This window comes from Oxyura jamaicensis, chromosome 1 (genome assembly GCF_011077185.1).
Source record: "Oxyura jamaicensis isolate SHBP4307 breed ruddy duck chromosome 1, BPBGC_Ojam_1.0, whole genome shotgun sequence".
Lineage (NCBI taxonomy): Eukaryota > Metazoa > Chordata > Aves > Anseriformes > Anatidae > Oxyura > Oxyura jamaicensis.
The window spans coordinates 13740772-13756131 of NC_048893.1; the positions used below are offsets into that span (position 1 = coordinate 13740772).

At 40.7% G+C, this 15360-nt stretch overlaps 1 protein-coding gene across 7 annotated transcripts in view; it reads right to left on the bottom strand.

Moving 5' to 3' along the window:
• ATXN7L1 (ataxin 7 like 1) overlaps positions 1-15360 on the bottom strand; it is a 115116-nt gene that overhangs the window by 53240 nt on the left and 46516 nt on the right. The window contains exon 1 of one of the 7 annotated variants that reach the window (XM_035331791.1): positions 6713-6857. The exons of the other annotated variants lie outside the window; for them this stretch is intronic. The gene's annotated coding sequence lies outside the window, so the exon portion shown is untranslated. Of the gene's footprint in view, positions 1-6712; positions 6858-15360 lie in introns of those variants that run through there. 7 annotated transcript variants of the gene reach the window in all.

The following is a 15360-nucleotide window of genomic DNA, read 5'->3' on the forward strand; positions in this document are numbered from 1 at the left end:
CAAGAAGCTGTTGCCCATTTGGATGTCAATAGACATTCAAGTGACATTTTAAAAACAGCTTTGAGTACCTTACCAGCATAGGAAAAGACGACCCACTATCTGCTTTCTTAGGAAAAACGTCACCTTTTCAGAAAGTTCGTATTTAATGGGTTCCTCTTTCTTGGCCATGATCCCTAGGGAATCCTTAGACATAAGTTTCTCTCATTAAAAATAAAGCATTATAACAACAAAATTAAAAACTACTGTTTTTTTTTTTTTTTTTTTTTGAGTTGAACTCAGTTTTCTTGGTGTAAAACTTCTAACCCAAATTGTCTAAGCAAGCTGAAATTCCAAGAGGTGTCTGTTTTCCCAGAATGTAGCTACAGCTAACAGTATACAATCATATAAAAACCAGACCTTGTTCTCAATTACTTATAAAAGATGATCTGAACAATTGGGCACCTCCCCAGTGCCATCAAGCTCAGCAGTACCACTCTGGGTGCAGCATCGGGCTTACATACGTCTAGGGAAACAGATGAAGGTAACCCAAAGAGGAATAAACATTCCTCCTCCTACACCCAGATCTGCAATTCTTAGAGCAAGCTCAGGAAGACAACAGACCCGTCATTACTTCTCTTGTACAACATTTTCCACTGCTCTGGAACTCCAAAAGCTTCTGACTATTTTTAGAGAATATTTAGATGCAAAGGATTCATGTTAAATAATGCACGAAGAGTTAATGCACAAGTAAAAATTCACAAAAATGCTATTTTTCTTATAGCAGCGATCCTGCTGTACATTGCAGAGTTTTAAGCTGATTGCTTTAGTCCTCACATGCACATTGCTTCCTTAAGGGGTTAGATGGCAAAGGTCTCAAATGTTACCTACTTAGAGCAAACAAGGTCATATTTGGTGCTTGATGTGTGCAATGCTATAAAAATCTTCATGAGTGCCCCAAATTTGTATTTCTTAGCCTTAGCTTCAGATTCCACAATTCCAAGTAATACTGATATCTTCTACTGACATAATTAAAACTAATAATAAAGGTTTTGCTTCAGTCCGTCTCCTAGTAGTGCATTAGAATTAGTGACTTAAATTTAAATGATATTCACACAATTATTTTCATGTTGTGTGGGTATACACATTTTGACGGTATTGCAAAAATATACTTTAAGTTGCACAGAAGTTGATTGAAACTGTCAAACCAGTATTTACTTGCTTGTGGACATGAGCTTCAATATATACTTTTGGAAAATAGTCCAGAGAGTATTTAACTAAATGTACAGATGTACTTGTACCTTTTGTACACAAAAAGTACGCTCAGAAAATATGTCTTAAAGGTCACCTGCACACATCGGAGGAATATAGGTTTTATTCCTACATTTGCTTATTCCTGAATTACACATTAATTTTCTCCATTATTTGTTCTGAGCCCACATGTACCACCCTCAGACTTACAGATTCTCTCCCCCCCTCAAATTCTAATTCTAAGATTATAATTCTAAGATTAAAAGAGTGAAAATGTTTCAAACATACCAAGTTTCTTACTTCTTTTGTTCTGATCTCCAGGCTGAAAAAAACGTAGCATTAGTGCATTCTCACTAAATACACGTGCTCAGATAACGTACAATAAAAGCCATCCTGAAGTAAATTCATGAAGTTTTTGCAGAAACTTGTGCTCAATCTGCTACCTCTTCCCTGCTGAATACAGTGCTGAGGAAGCCAATGTTCTGGATACGCAGTCCAGCAGGCCCCACCACTTTTTGTTTTCATTTAATTCTCATTTTCTACACTACATATGGAATTTTAGTTATGAAGTTGTCCCTGACAGAGTTTCCGTGTTTTTGATAATATGAGCAGGCTCACTCCATACATTAGAACTTTCTTCCTACCACATCCCCTTTTAGGGTTCTGAATTCCTGTTAGAGATGAGCATGCCTTTTTGGGGGAAAAAAATAACACACTGCCACTAAATCTTAGATATATCATCAGTCTGTGGATACCAACTACCAAGAAAAACAGTCAAATCTGAACAGGCATAGCCCAGAAAAATATCACTTTTAGGTTAATTCAAACAGCAGATCTTTCATCTTCAAGGTCAGATGCCCTTTCCAAAAGATATGCTTTTAAGATTGTAGTTTAGATAAGACAGACTGAGCCGATTTAATAATTAATTGCTGCTGCTGTTCCCCCTGAACCATGTACCCTCACACCTTTTTCTTTGCGCTGCCCCTGGTATTCACCTGCTGCCCCGACACGCAAGCTTAGCTTGCTCAGCCATCTGAAAGCTACCAAAACAAAGGGGGGGAAAAGTGTGAAACCACAAAAAAACAACAGCCCAAACATACCCAAATCAAAGCACATAGCTTTCTCGTATTATTTATAGCCTCACTAAGGGGTGAGAAGAGCCACAGAAGTGGGTGAGGAAGATGATGATGCGAGCCGGGCAGGATGGGTGGGATGAGAGGAGCAGGTACAGCCTGTTGGCAGCAGCGTGCCACCGGGGCAATTCACAGCCCCATCAGGTGCCCAGCAAGCAGCAACCTGGCCAGTGACAGCCAGCGGAGCTGTAAAAGGGACACCGATGACACCAACAGAGAAAGCATCCCAGAGAGATGATGAGGTTTTAAAGCTGACAGAACCTGCTGAAGCAGGTTCCTCTCACAGCTGATCCTCAAACTGGTATTTTCTTCTTCCAATCTATGAAAAGTTATCAGGGCTGAACAGTTTATTCCTGCAAAGCGTCACTGAGCACTGCCCTGTTTATAAGAATGTTATTTTGGAAAAACAACAGCTAACAGCCTGGTCTCGGCCACCCCATACGTCGTGCCATGCAGCTCCTGGCTGCAACTAACCGCGCGGCCTTCACTCAGTGCTGCACGCGGTAAGGAGGACGTGGCACACACGGCAAGGACGGGCAACTCCTCACCCTAATATTTTGAGAAACCAAACAGGTCTGTAAAGAACTGGATACCAAAGGAGAGAAGCTCTTTATCCACTATCTATAAACACCACCAAGAACCTGCCTTCTTCACTTGCGAGACCAAAATGAGAGCCGTGGAGATTACTTTATGTGGCAGACCTGCTTCATCGGCGACCTGGCGTACCTAAGAAAAGCCTGTGGCAGAAGTCATGCAACAGAGATTTATTTGCTCAGCACTTCTATACTCAGGGCACCTTGCTAGAATTGCGACCTAACACTACCATAATATTCATACCTTGCTTGAGAAGCTCATTGATTTCATTACAAAAAAATCTAGCCCTGACACTGAAAACTCTCTAGTACCTGAACGTCAAACAATGACGACACATTCTGCATTTTTAATTTGCCCTCAAGTTTTTAAACTAGAAATATATTGCTGCACCACCTTATCTCTGAGTTAACTAAAAGCCATATTTTTAGTTCAACAATGCTCAGAAATTTTCACTACATTAAAACAAAGTTCTACATTATAACAAAGTTTCACTCCATTAACATCAGGAAGTCAGCATGCAATAAATAAAACAGAGGTTGCCTGTTAAAAGAAAAACTGGTATGAAAGACGGTGTAACACTCTTAGGCATAAAAACGCCGCTGTCCGTTTGCACCACAAGAATATTGGTTATTGTATTTCTGGCAACCGCGTATGAGTATTCCATGCATTAAGGAAAGACAAATCACTAAAGCAACAGAAATCAGGAAGCCTTTCAATAGCTTCACAATAATAGATGGAGTACATCCAAAGATACAAAAGCAAACTGATACAATACCAGGAGAACTTTTCTGTAGATGGATAATCCACATTAATAAAAACACTACTAGATATCACTGCAGTTAAGCTTTTAGTTTAGATTAACACTAAGACAAAACATTTTAATGTAACAACGTGGGTTGCACTTTAGAAACTGTTTAGTCATTTTTGCCCTCAGTACAACCTAATGCTTCTAGGAATGCGAGTTATTTTTATTAGGCAGCCAGCTGCAGACATTGCTGGAAGTTACTACATGAATTTCCAAAAAAATGAGGAAAATTACAATTCTGCACATGCCTTCAAAAGTTTCCCTAACACATGAATAGAATCTGCGTTTGAGCAGCCGAAGTCAAACAATTTTGAAGCTTGATTAAAGGAAATAATGATTTATTTGCAAGGCATCTTTTGATTCCACGTAAAGCTGTTGGTGGATCAGTGCTCGAGATTTGCTCCATACTTATAAGAAAGTACTGCTGCGATGATGCGTTACAAAATAATCTTTAAAAAATGAACTCTGAGCAACTGCCTACATCTCCACATCCATGCTGCGTGATAGGATGGGGAAAGCCAGGTGATAAAAATCTTACTTTTACAGAGAAATCAACAGAAAAAGGTATTTTAAGCCAAAGCACAGTTCCAAATTAAATACCTAATGTGTCATAAAATTAAACATGTTATTGATTACTAGAAATTCACCCAGCAACACTTCCTATGTGCATTTCTGTATGATCAAATTTAACTTTTGCTCTTAACAAAAAGCACAGGTTATTTTTTGTAAATAGGTACACTTTATTTTTTAAACCACCAAAATACGCAGTGTTTCAAAACTTCCAGAATTATTATTCCCTCTCTAGGTGACCTGAAGCAGATTTGCACACGCAGTGCAGTTGCTGAGGGTGTGCTAACATGACACCCAGCACCACACGAACCACACTTTAGCCCTCAGCACAAAAGGAGAGATGTTGGCCCAGCATTGTGGCCGCTCAATTTGATCAAATTTTAAAAAACTTGCATGGAAATTCTTGGCAGAAATGTTGCACACTCTGAACCCCCACCCCGTTTCTCCCAGACCAAACCAGTACACCTGCAGGGTGCCTCAGAGGAGCCAGCTGCAGGGATTTCCGAAACGTGAGGTGGCCGTGCTGTATCCGCGGTCCCCCTCCATCCTGGGGGCGTCTGTACGGGTGATGGACATATTTAAGGAAAAGCAGACCTGCCCCCAACTAACAGGTAACTGGAACGTTTTAAAGACCAACTGCGGCTGAAATCAAGCTTTAAAGCGAAGTTTAGGATAAAAAGGAGAATGGCAAAGCTTAACCAGTAAAACCAGCGTAGGTCAATACTGCTGCTGCCTCATCCAATGTAAACATCTTGTGTGAAATGCACTATGAAGAAGAACCCTAGCTTAAAGAGAAAAAATTAAAAGGAAAAAAAAAGAGGAGGGCCAGGCAGGGTGAAATGCTGCCTTGAACAGCCTAGCATGGTCTGCAACACAAACAGTGGGGAGCGAGCAGCTTCCTCTGCGAGTGAAGCAAGGCTCCGAGCCCTTCCTGTGTCACAACTCCTGCGCTTCCTTCGCGCGCCCGCTGCCGCAGCGACACGCACAGCCGTACCACTGCCTGCACGGGCACCGCGCTGGGGCTGCACCCACGGCCGCAGGAGATGCGAGACACACGAAGGAGACACTCAGCTTTTGGCCGTCCGGACTGCCCACTGAAATGACTTGCAGTAGAACAGTTTATAATAAGTTTAAGTTTAAGCTTTTTTTAAGGAAATGCTGTGCAGCCACATAAGAATGCAAAGCTACTGCTCTAAAATTCACAAAAAATGAAAGAAAAAGGCAATACTATTTTGCATCTCCTGTAACTCCAAAAGTCTGCTTTACAAAACTGAGTTCGACAAAGCTTTCTGCATTAATTCCCTTTACGGGCATAAAATGCCCCGGGCAGACGTTCAGCTAGCTGAGCACAGACACACAAAAAAGTTTCAGGTGATTACGTTTAATTGAATCTAAAAGGAGGCTGTAACACATTTGCAAAAATATTTTCTCATAAATTACAAAAACAACAAAAGCAGCGGTGGACTCCTCAAAATGATGTTTGGGTCAGCTGGGGTGCAGTAAAGTTTGCATTTGCCAAAGCTAAGAGAGGAATTTTGCAAAGTAAAGGTGTGATATGATGAAGCAGCAGAGATGACAGCTTTGTTAGGTAATAAACAGGTAAAAGCATCACCTGTTTTACTTGCTTTTCAATTGATAATTGTGCAACTGACTGCAGAGTTAGCTGCTGTAACCATATTCTTGTGGCATTAAACAAAACTTTCAAATAGATTCTACTCCTCTTCAGCATTAAAGAACATTGTATTGTTTTCATTTTTGTGCTTTATGTATTTTTTATTTAAAATAAAATCAATCTAAACCTACACTAAATATGAAACTTAAACAAAAACAAGACACGAGGCAATTCTGCTAAACTGACATTGAACTAAGATTCAGTTTAAAACCTGAAAATCTGTATTTTTTAAATCAGAACTATAGAACAAAAACCCAGGAACTGAGCAGAAGTAAAAAATAAGGAGGCATACATTACTCAGTGAGTAATTAATGGCTAAAAATGAAGTCTTGCATTCAGCAAGCTGACCTGTGTTCAGCAGAACAAAGTCGTTTGTATAGCTCTTATGAAACCATTATAATTTACGCTACTTTTTGAACCTTGTTTTATCTCATTGATACCATCTAGCTACAATTGCCACATAGATCCATGTCTGTGCATTAAAAACAAAACACAACAACAACAACAAATACGTTGTCTGCTTCAACTTTGCTTCTGGTGCAAATGCTGGCAACAACTTCATAATTTCTTCATATAACTGCATCACATGATAAGCAACTGGAAATAAAACTGACCTAGCACACGCACTACCGAGTAACTTGAATCCCTCGCTGCGGGTGAGCAAAGCAGCAGAGACCGGAGCCAACCTCGCCAGGTTTCACTGACACTGACCTCAGAAACGCATGGAAGGAAAGGATTTCACCTTCTCCTGCCCACGCCTCCAAAATCCGCTTTCACCTTCTGACTTTTCATCATAGGAAGAGCAAAAGAGCCACTCACAGGATGAAGATGACCGGGCATCCTTAAGCTAGAGCGCAGGCTCCGGGTCAGTTCAGTTCCCCCACGCCTGCTCGCAGTGGTGTGCCGTGAGGGCTCAGGCAGAGCGACAACGGGAGGCAGGAGAGCACGTGGATAAAGCTGGCATGCCGTGGCCTGGAGGAACAACCTGAGAGTGCGCATAGGCACTTCACTTGGCCCATGCTAATTGCAAGATAAAAGCTTTTGGGAATTTCTCTTTCCAAGATCTCTGTAACTGGGAGATACCAAAATTAGTGATGTCTGTGGGACACTGCAGCCTAGCTATGCAGTTCTTTCTCGAGTTTGTGAAAGTAATGTTGGGTACAAGTGAAGCTGTGAACGCAACATGGACTGGATACAAAAACATCCTGAGTGGCTTCTCTTCCTAGATCCCTAAAAAAAAAAAACAACACAAAACAGAGCAAAAAGCTCTGTTCCTTGCTTCAGCATTTCTATTGACCTTTCTGTCTAGTCCTTTTCCAATTGCAAAGTCGGGCTAGTTTTGACCTGACTGATTCCCAACACGCCAGGTAAGGCTTACAGAGCAGCAGCAGAAAACCCAAAGCACTGCAGATCTTCCCAAGTCTGACAAACAGACATAGGTGAAGTTCTCATGACTTTCAGGACTCCATGCGAGGAAATGTGAACAGCAGCCCTCGAGTTGCGTGCTATGTTCTTGGGTATGTTCTTCCTCTGCTCTTGGGGGAAAACACTTTTATTTATTTTTTTATATTTATTTTTTCTTCCCCCTTTTCCTTTGCAAGAAAAAAGACCTGCCCTTGGACAGGACAAATGTTACAGGGCAACAGGGGTATGATCATGTTGTGCACTAGTGAACATTTACCCCAGTGCACATATAGCCATAGGTCTCCGCAGCCGGCAGACCGGGGCTCAGCAGTGGCACAGACCGCACCGCGGGGGAACGCTGAGCCTTTGTCAGCCAACCAAACCCTGGTAACTGCTGTCTGAGCATCCTCACTGTCCTCAACATCATTTTACATGCAGGACGCATCAGGAGTTATCACTGATCCAATACGTGCAGGTGTTAATAAACTATGGATTTTTTTCCCCTCTCAAACATCAATTTACAATTCTCTGAGTGGCTTTTTTTTCTCATAAAGACCAGCAATTTGGGGTTGGTTCAGAGAGTGCTTTGTGTTTAGAATTCTGACTGATTAAAGTATTTCCAACTATTTATTTATTTTTTAATTAGAAGGCCATTTAAATGGCTCTAAACCCCAGTTAGAGGACTGCTTTGCCAATTAAAGCACTCCCCTTTGTGCCAGAGTGAATTTGAACCCAAATATTTCGCTCTGCAGAAGAGTGCTCTGACTGCGAGGACAAACTATTGCTCAGTGGGTTTGCTCTCCCGTCCTCCTGCTGACATTATTTCACTTTTTATGAACACATTTCCTGAACCATACACTGGGTCCCAAGCGAGTATCTTACTCGCTAGGGTAAGCTAGGGAATGGCTCTTCAAAGCTAGGGAATGGCTCTTCCTTACTCTGTTCAACAGCTATTTGGTAGTTTTATTCAAAATAAAAACTTGGATAGGACAGAAGGAATCAATGTGGTCCTGAACCTGTGCCTTCCAGCACCAGGGGGACTCGGTCCCCCACACAGCAGGTAATTCAGAGCCTCCCTCATTTCTTGCCATTTCTTTTCCACATGAAACATGCAATCAGTGAAATAGGCAAAGGCTCTCAAGCATGGTGGTTAGGGCACTCCCTGGGAGGTGAGATGAATCCAGTTCCCATCAGCATTTCTTTCTCCAGAGGAGAACACAGTCCGTGCAAGTGATTGCAAACTCCCACTGACACTAGGTGGCCTGCTTAAGATGCTCTTGATTTAAATCCCTCCAGATTAGGGAAGAATAGGGTAAATGGGATGTCCCACACCGCACGTAACTGTTCTGATCTCCAAACTAGTAGGTAAAGGAACAGAAATCATTTTGCAAAGGCAGTCCTTTATTTCCTCTATTTTTACTTGAGTCTCCTAAAAGAGATTTCAGCTCAGGCCAAGTGGAACACTTTGCCTCTATCAGCATGACATTTATTTTGTTATGAAAATGAGAGAAAAATTAGTTATATTCTTTTAGTCTTTTTAACATCAAAAACTTGTGTGTTTTCTTCTTCAGCAAGCTGGAGAAAAAAAAAAAAAAGCATTTTTCTCCAACTGTGTCTACCCATTAAGTGGCAATAAACTGCTCCCTAGTATTTATTACATTTTTTTTTAAAAAAGAATATTTTGTTTTGTGTTATAAAACAAAGGACTGAGATCTCAGCTCCAGCTGAAGGACGGGCAAGCTGGCTGCAAAGCAGGTTGGCAGAGCCACGCCGTCTGTAGTCACCCAGGAGCTCTCCAGAACCCACGGACGCAGTTTTTGAGTTATTAACCCACAAGCAAAGCCTCTTGTTGAAAACCACCTTGTACCTGAAGATCAGAACGTAACATCAACATTTGGCAGGGCACAAATAAGCCAACAGCAGCAAGTCTGAAATGCGTTCAGGTCAGAGAAGTAGAAACTATAATGAACTAAATTAGTATCCGTACAGATAAGTTTGATATACTGGGGAAAAGTCAATGTAGTTTGTTAGAGTTATGAGTCACAAACAGACTGGAAGGCATAAATGAAAGTGTGGATAAAAGAAATCCAACTAACGCTGTCTATTTAAATTTATAAGCTAAATGAAACCACGTATTTGTGTTTCCTAGAGGAAAGGTAGTTGTCATGGAATAGGAAGGAGCATTCAACCCCTCCCCCTGAAGGCTAGGTAACTACCTACAAGGCAAAGAAGATGGTGAAAACAGCTTTCTAGGCAAGAATTTCACCAGTGGCATGCAGCAAGCGTCTGTATTAAGGCCAGACCTATTCAACATATTCAGAGAAGGTGGTTAGCCAGCAAACAAGATCTTTGGTATTTAATTACTCAGAGAACTAAAGATGAAAATCAGCAGATTGCAGAAAGACCTAATGTTGCTGAACGGAGTAATAAAGTAGTAAATGAGATTCAATGTAGAGAAATGTAAAGTGAAAGAATATAGAAGAAAAAACAATCCCTATATACAAAATGACGGCCTCTGAATTATTATTACAGAATAATGAGGTACTGGTCTTGTAACAGAAATTAATCTCAATGATCTGCAGTGGACGAATGTTAGGCAAGGAACAAAGCAAGACACCACTGCTTCCCTTTCAAAAATGGTTTAAAGGAGCTGGGTAAGATGCAAAAACACATGGCAAAGAGAGGGACAGTCTCTACAAGAGTGACAATTCAACAGATGCAGACTTGTCAAACTAGAAAAGTGATGACATAGGAGGGTTATGATACACACTCATTATGAAGGTGGACAGGAAATGACTGTTCATTGTTGGACAACAAGTTCAAAACAAAAAAAGGGAGGTACTTCATACAGCATACAGCCAAGTGCTGAGAATCCTTTCCACAGAACTCTAGCTGTTAAGTTTCCATTAAGTGCAAAAAGCAATGGGTCAACAAAATTGTTTGGCAGTGCAGTGACAGACACCGGTCTTTGCGAAGTTCAATGCTTTTGCTACAGAATTTCTCTCATCTTACTGTGTTTTCAGGAAAGTATGCTGCATGCCAGGTTACTGAATGAAAGGCTATCCTGTTCTTCAGTGATTCAGACCCGAACTATCTACACTGATATAAAACTGTAGGGTTTCAACTTCTAGAGAACTATTTTCGGTTGAGTACAAACTCTTCTATTACGGCTAGTTCCTGCATCAAGGCTGTAATGGCTTCACACACATTTTTCGTTAATGAACCGCAAAAAAAACCTCACAACCCTGCTACTGAAAACACGCTGTTCTGCACTGTGCTGTTCTCTGCAGCACTGTCTGGGTCTGACTACGCCTCTCCTGCCCATGTGAAAATGCTGAAAAGCTTTACTGCTCAATTCAGCATTCCCTCTGAATGCATCTGGCGTTAGACAGCAATGAAAAGGTTTACTTACACTGCAAACTAATCCTTTGTCGTCTTAGCCAAATTCAAAAGCGCCATTTTTACTGATAGTCATCTACGTAACGTCACAGAACGAGAAACACTTGTTTCCAGACTCATCTGGACATCCCCACGTAGTACTGCCAGGGTGAGAAAGCTGGACGTACATGTGAGGATGCACTGGACTGCACGCTTCGAGCAACCCGATCAGCAAACACAAACTAAATCTATCTGAACAAGCATAATCTACATAAACCTTTTCTGTATTGTTGGCCAATTCCTGGCCCATGTTTCAGCTTGCACAGATGTATTCCTGCTTCAGTATTTTGAGGTAAAAACTGCACCAAAAAATGAGCCTCCTCCCTGCCAATCCTTCTCCCAGCAAACTGGATTTTAAAACAAAGCAATTTTTCAGTCAGCAATCTCAAGCCTAAAACAAGATTAAAAAAAATATTTTTAGTTAAGTAATTAGTAAGCTGCAACACCAATGATATACTCAAGGAAAGAATAACCCTATACAACACGCGATTTATTATCAGGGAATAAAATGGAAGCAGAAGTATAAAATAATGATAGATTAGCACTAGCGTTAAGCATATTTCTCATATGCAATGCTTGATATTTTATGGAAGTATGGTATTAGTTATACTTCACTAGATGCAGAGCAGATGCTAAGCATGATAAAAGATTATTTTCTTGGATACGAGAAGTCTGTCCAAAAAAAGGGGGGAAAAATGTGTTATTTCCCAGAACACTAGTCAAGGGAAACCTTTCTGGTTAACAGCAACACTAGTCTCACAAACATAAATAGCTAACGAGGCAGATTTCCTACATTTTATTTAGGCATCTTAACAATAGGTAGCTTTTGGTGCAGGAAGCTAAATCAAGCATTTAAAATTGAATCCAAATCAAACTACGCACCTAGTGGGGTGAACAAGTTGCCCCTCATCATTTGCCTAATGTATTTTAAACAGTTCTCTCATTGTGTCTTGTAGAATTTAATTAATCAGTCTATCTAGACGAATGTAACAATTTTATTTTAAAACCAGAATCTTACAGTGCTTCTAACCTATCCTTAGTGATAAAGCATATTTTAGAAGGTCTAATTCAATATTTTTAGATTATAATATGACAATTATTACATTAATACCACTAGTTAAATAGAATAGCATTAAGCTATTAAGATAATTATATGAATCACTACAGGATTGTGAAATGGGAAACACACAGAAGAGCTTCAGCTATAGTTGAAATGATGAGAATTTTAAGTACAGTGTTTTATGCATGGAAACAAAATGTTTTGAATAGATTTGGCACTAGTCAGGTACCAAAACGTTGTATACTACTAGTACACAGTGAAACGAACAGAACATTTGGATTTTAAACATGCAGCTGTGATAAACATGTTTGCACACTGGAGGAAAATAAAAATCATGTTCAAATAAAGAAGAAATGTTTTAAAAAATAAGAAGAATTTATCTGGGATAAATATTATTACTGAGCATTGTGGAAAAAGTACCTAAAGTAGATTTGCAAGCCTTGTACTAGCTAGTTTATCATAGCTGAAATTTTCCTCTACTAAAAAATAAGTTTTTTTTTGTAAAATATCCAAAAAATTCGTTTCTTCATGAAAGGCATTTAGTGTAACTACTTCCAACTTTAAAACAACAGCATAAAAGCCCTTGAACCTCAGCTCCACACTTATTTCAAGTGCTCTCCGTTGCACCTCTCTGCACAAGGACAGGGCCTATCCTATCACCCTCCGGCATGCCAATGGACTTTGGTCTTCCACGCTGCACCCCAGGTGACCTGTAGGTGTTAGAAGAGGCCATGGAAGTGGCAGCAGAAGGTGGTGTTTTGGACCATCAGAAGTCATATTTCTGGAAAAGTAAGAGACTGCCACTCCTGCCTGCTTTCTGCTCACCATAGAAACCTGACTGGGGCAGCTGTGCGGGCCGGAGCTGGCCTCCAGGTGCTCTGACCTCCTCCCAGCCCCAGCTCTCCAGCACTGACCTCCAGCCCCTCCTGCCTCCCACCTCACCCAGCTCGTGGCACAGGAGGTGGTCGGCTGCTAGAGAGGACACTGCCCCAAAACTGCTGCTGCTTCCTTTGGGAAGAAGCAATGGATAAAAGAATCATTTTTGAGGCAGCTTTCTGGTACAAGTTTTAGTAGATGGAGAGCAAGAAGTCACCAAATCTACGCTTTGCATGAAAGTGCGAAAAGTAACATACTAGAAATTCATAGAACAGAAAATTAACTATACCTAAAACGTTTAGGCAACTGTGAGAAGTCATTGTCGATGGGCAGGCCTATACGCAGGAATGACTCCAACAGGACTGAAATGGGACTTACAGTATTGGGTAGTGACTAATCCCAATGTTAATTACCTTCTGTGAGACACACTGAGTAAAACGCATCTGAACGCAGTACTACCAGAAAACAACCACACCCAAAAAACCCCACCACATCTTTCTTGCCTGATCACAAACAGGATAAATAAAGAGATAACAGGGAAGAGAGCTGCTCTTGAAACTTTTGTACTTTTGAACACAGTGAAGAAGCAACGACTTTGTATTTGGGCTTTTGGCAAACTTGGATTCCACATCAAATGTACCTTCTGGACAGTACATCACAATTTGATATAAAAAAAGGATTTGTTCTTGCTTATCTTTTACTCAGCAAAACGCTTCCAAACAGCGAATTATAAAGCTCGTAAAACACCAACCCCGCATTCTTTCTCTAAGATGGAAGACATCTACCTAATTCAGCCCAGCGAAGGCATGCTATGGAAAACTCCAGCACAAACAGTCCTATTTTTAATTTTGTCAGGTCTTTACAGGTTATGATGGGAAGTTTTCACCATACCTTTTCCCTCTGCCTCACTACACCACAGCCCCAGCCCTCCAGCAGTGAGGCAGCTGGAAGGAAGAGGCCCTAAACTCAGCCCTGTAAATTATAGTATGTAGGAGATTAAACTTAAGCCTAATGCTACAGTCAACCTTCAACAGCTGAGCTCTATAAATGGACACTCCTTAAAAGAAATCCTTATTGGTTACTATTTAAAACTACATCTCTATTAAAATCTCAACTGAAAGAAATTACAAGCGATACACATCTCCCATCAATGCCATGACAACACCACCCAGTTCAAGTATGCACTGTATCATTTAGCACAATTTGCTTGCAGGTTAAAAAAAATATTTAAGGGCTCACTAAACAAATATTACCAATGAAAATGCTATGCGAAAGAGGATTTCTATTGTTATAAATTAGCTTAGGTGTAAACTAGAACAATACACTTTCAGTGCACTGAAAAGCCCAGCGTCATTATTACTCTGTCAATCTACTTCCTCTGTAGACTTATTTAAGATCAGCACTGTAAAATTACAGCACAATCAAGGCACTGTAAAGGCAAAACAGAGAAAGTTAAGGAAAAAGATGACTGATCAATGTTTTAGCCTCAGATTTTTTAATTTCATAGACAGGTAAGGGGTGGAGGGGAAAGATTACTATGCTAAATAAGTACTGTATACATGCTGCACACTGCAGAGTGTCTTCTGTTGAATACATCCTGCTCCCCAAAGTACAATCCCTTGAGAGTTCAACCCTGCCAAAATGTTCCTGCTATCTCATCCAAAGAATCTTTTGCATGAAGGAATTGGGAATTATTGACACATCGACCTAGGGCGAATTTTTGAAGTGCATAAATTTTCTATGGGCAGTTGTGAGCTTCCCACTTACGCTACTCATTGACCGTATCTCTCTCTATGCTCTATCCATATATCTATTTATATAGACATATATCAGAAACAGAGTTCAGATAGATATATAGACAGATAGTGGCTATCTACCAGTATATCTATTGGAACTCTCTTTTAGGCTCTCTCACTGGTCATGAGCTAGTAACAACAAACAAGACAGGAGTTTAAGCTGTGGGATGATAGTAGAAAATAGAAAAAAAAGTTAACCCCCCAAAATAGTGTGCTACTTGTTTCTACGCGAGCAGGTCAGCCAGTCTGAACACAGCTCCACTTTAAATTTTCAAGCTAGACTAAGAGAAGAAAACATGACAAACTCCTTCCAGCCTCCAGCAGATCTCAGCAACCTGCGAAGTGAAGATGCTACACTTGCTGTTGCTCTGAGCATCAGCTGTGCATCTTTCAGTCCCAGCCCCAGTCCATCCCTTGGAGCTGGGTGTTACTCTCTACATTCAGATTTACTTTGTGTGATACATCTCCAACACAAAATGCATTTGCTGGTCTTGCTTTAGTCTGGCTTACAATGCATCTGGTTGTTAGGGCATTCTCTTCTCCTAAGAGGTGGAAGATGAGAGAATAGCTCCTAGGTGGTAAGGCTATTAAATCCTAATCTCTTGCTTCCTGGCCAAGTTATGACAGAGAAGGCTGGATTTTGTTTTGTTTTGTTTTTCTTGAATGAACATGGCCTTGCCAATGCATCTTTCATTGAGCTCTCTCTAGGGCACATCCAAAAAAACCCAACCCAAGCTGTCTGCAGTTCTAGCCGAGCACAGGAGCCAATACTGAGGTGACCAACA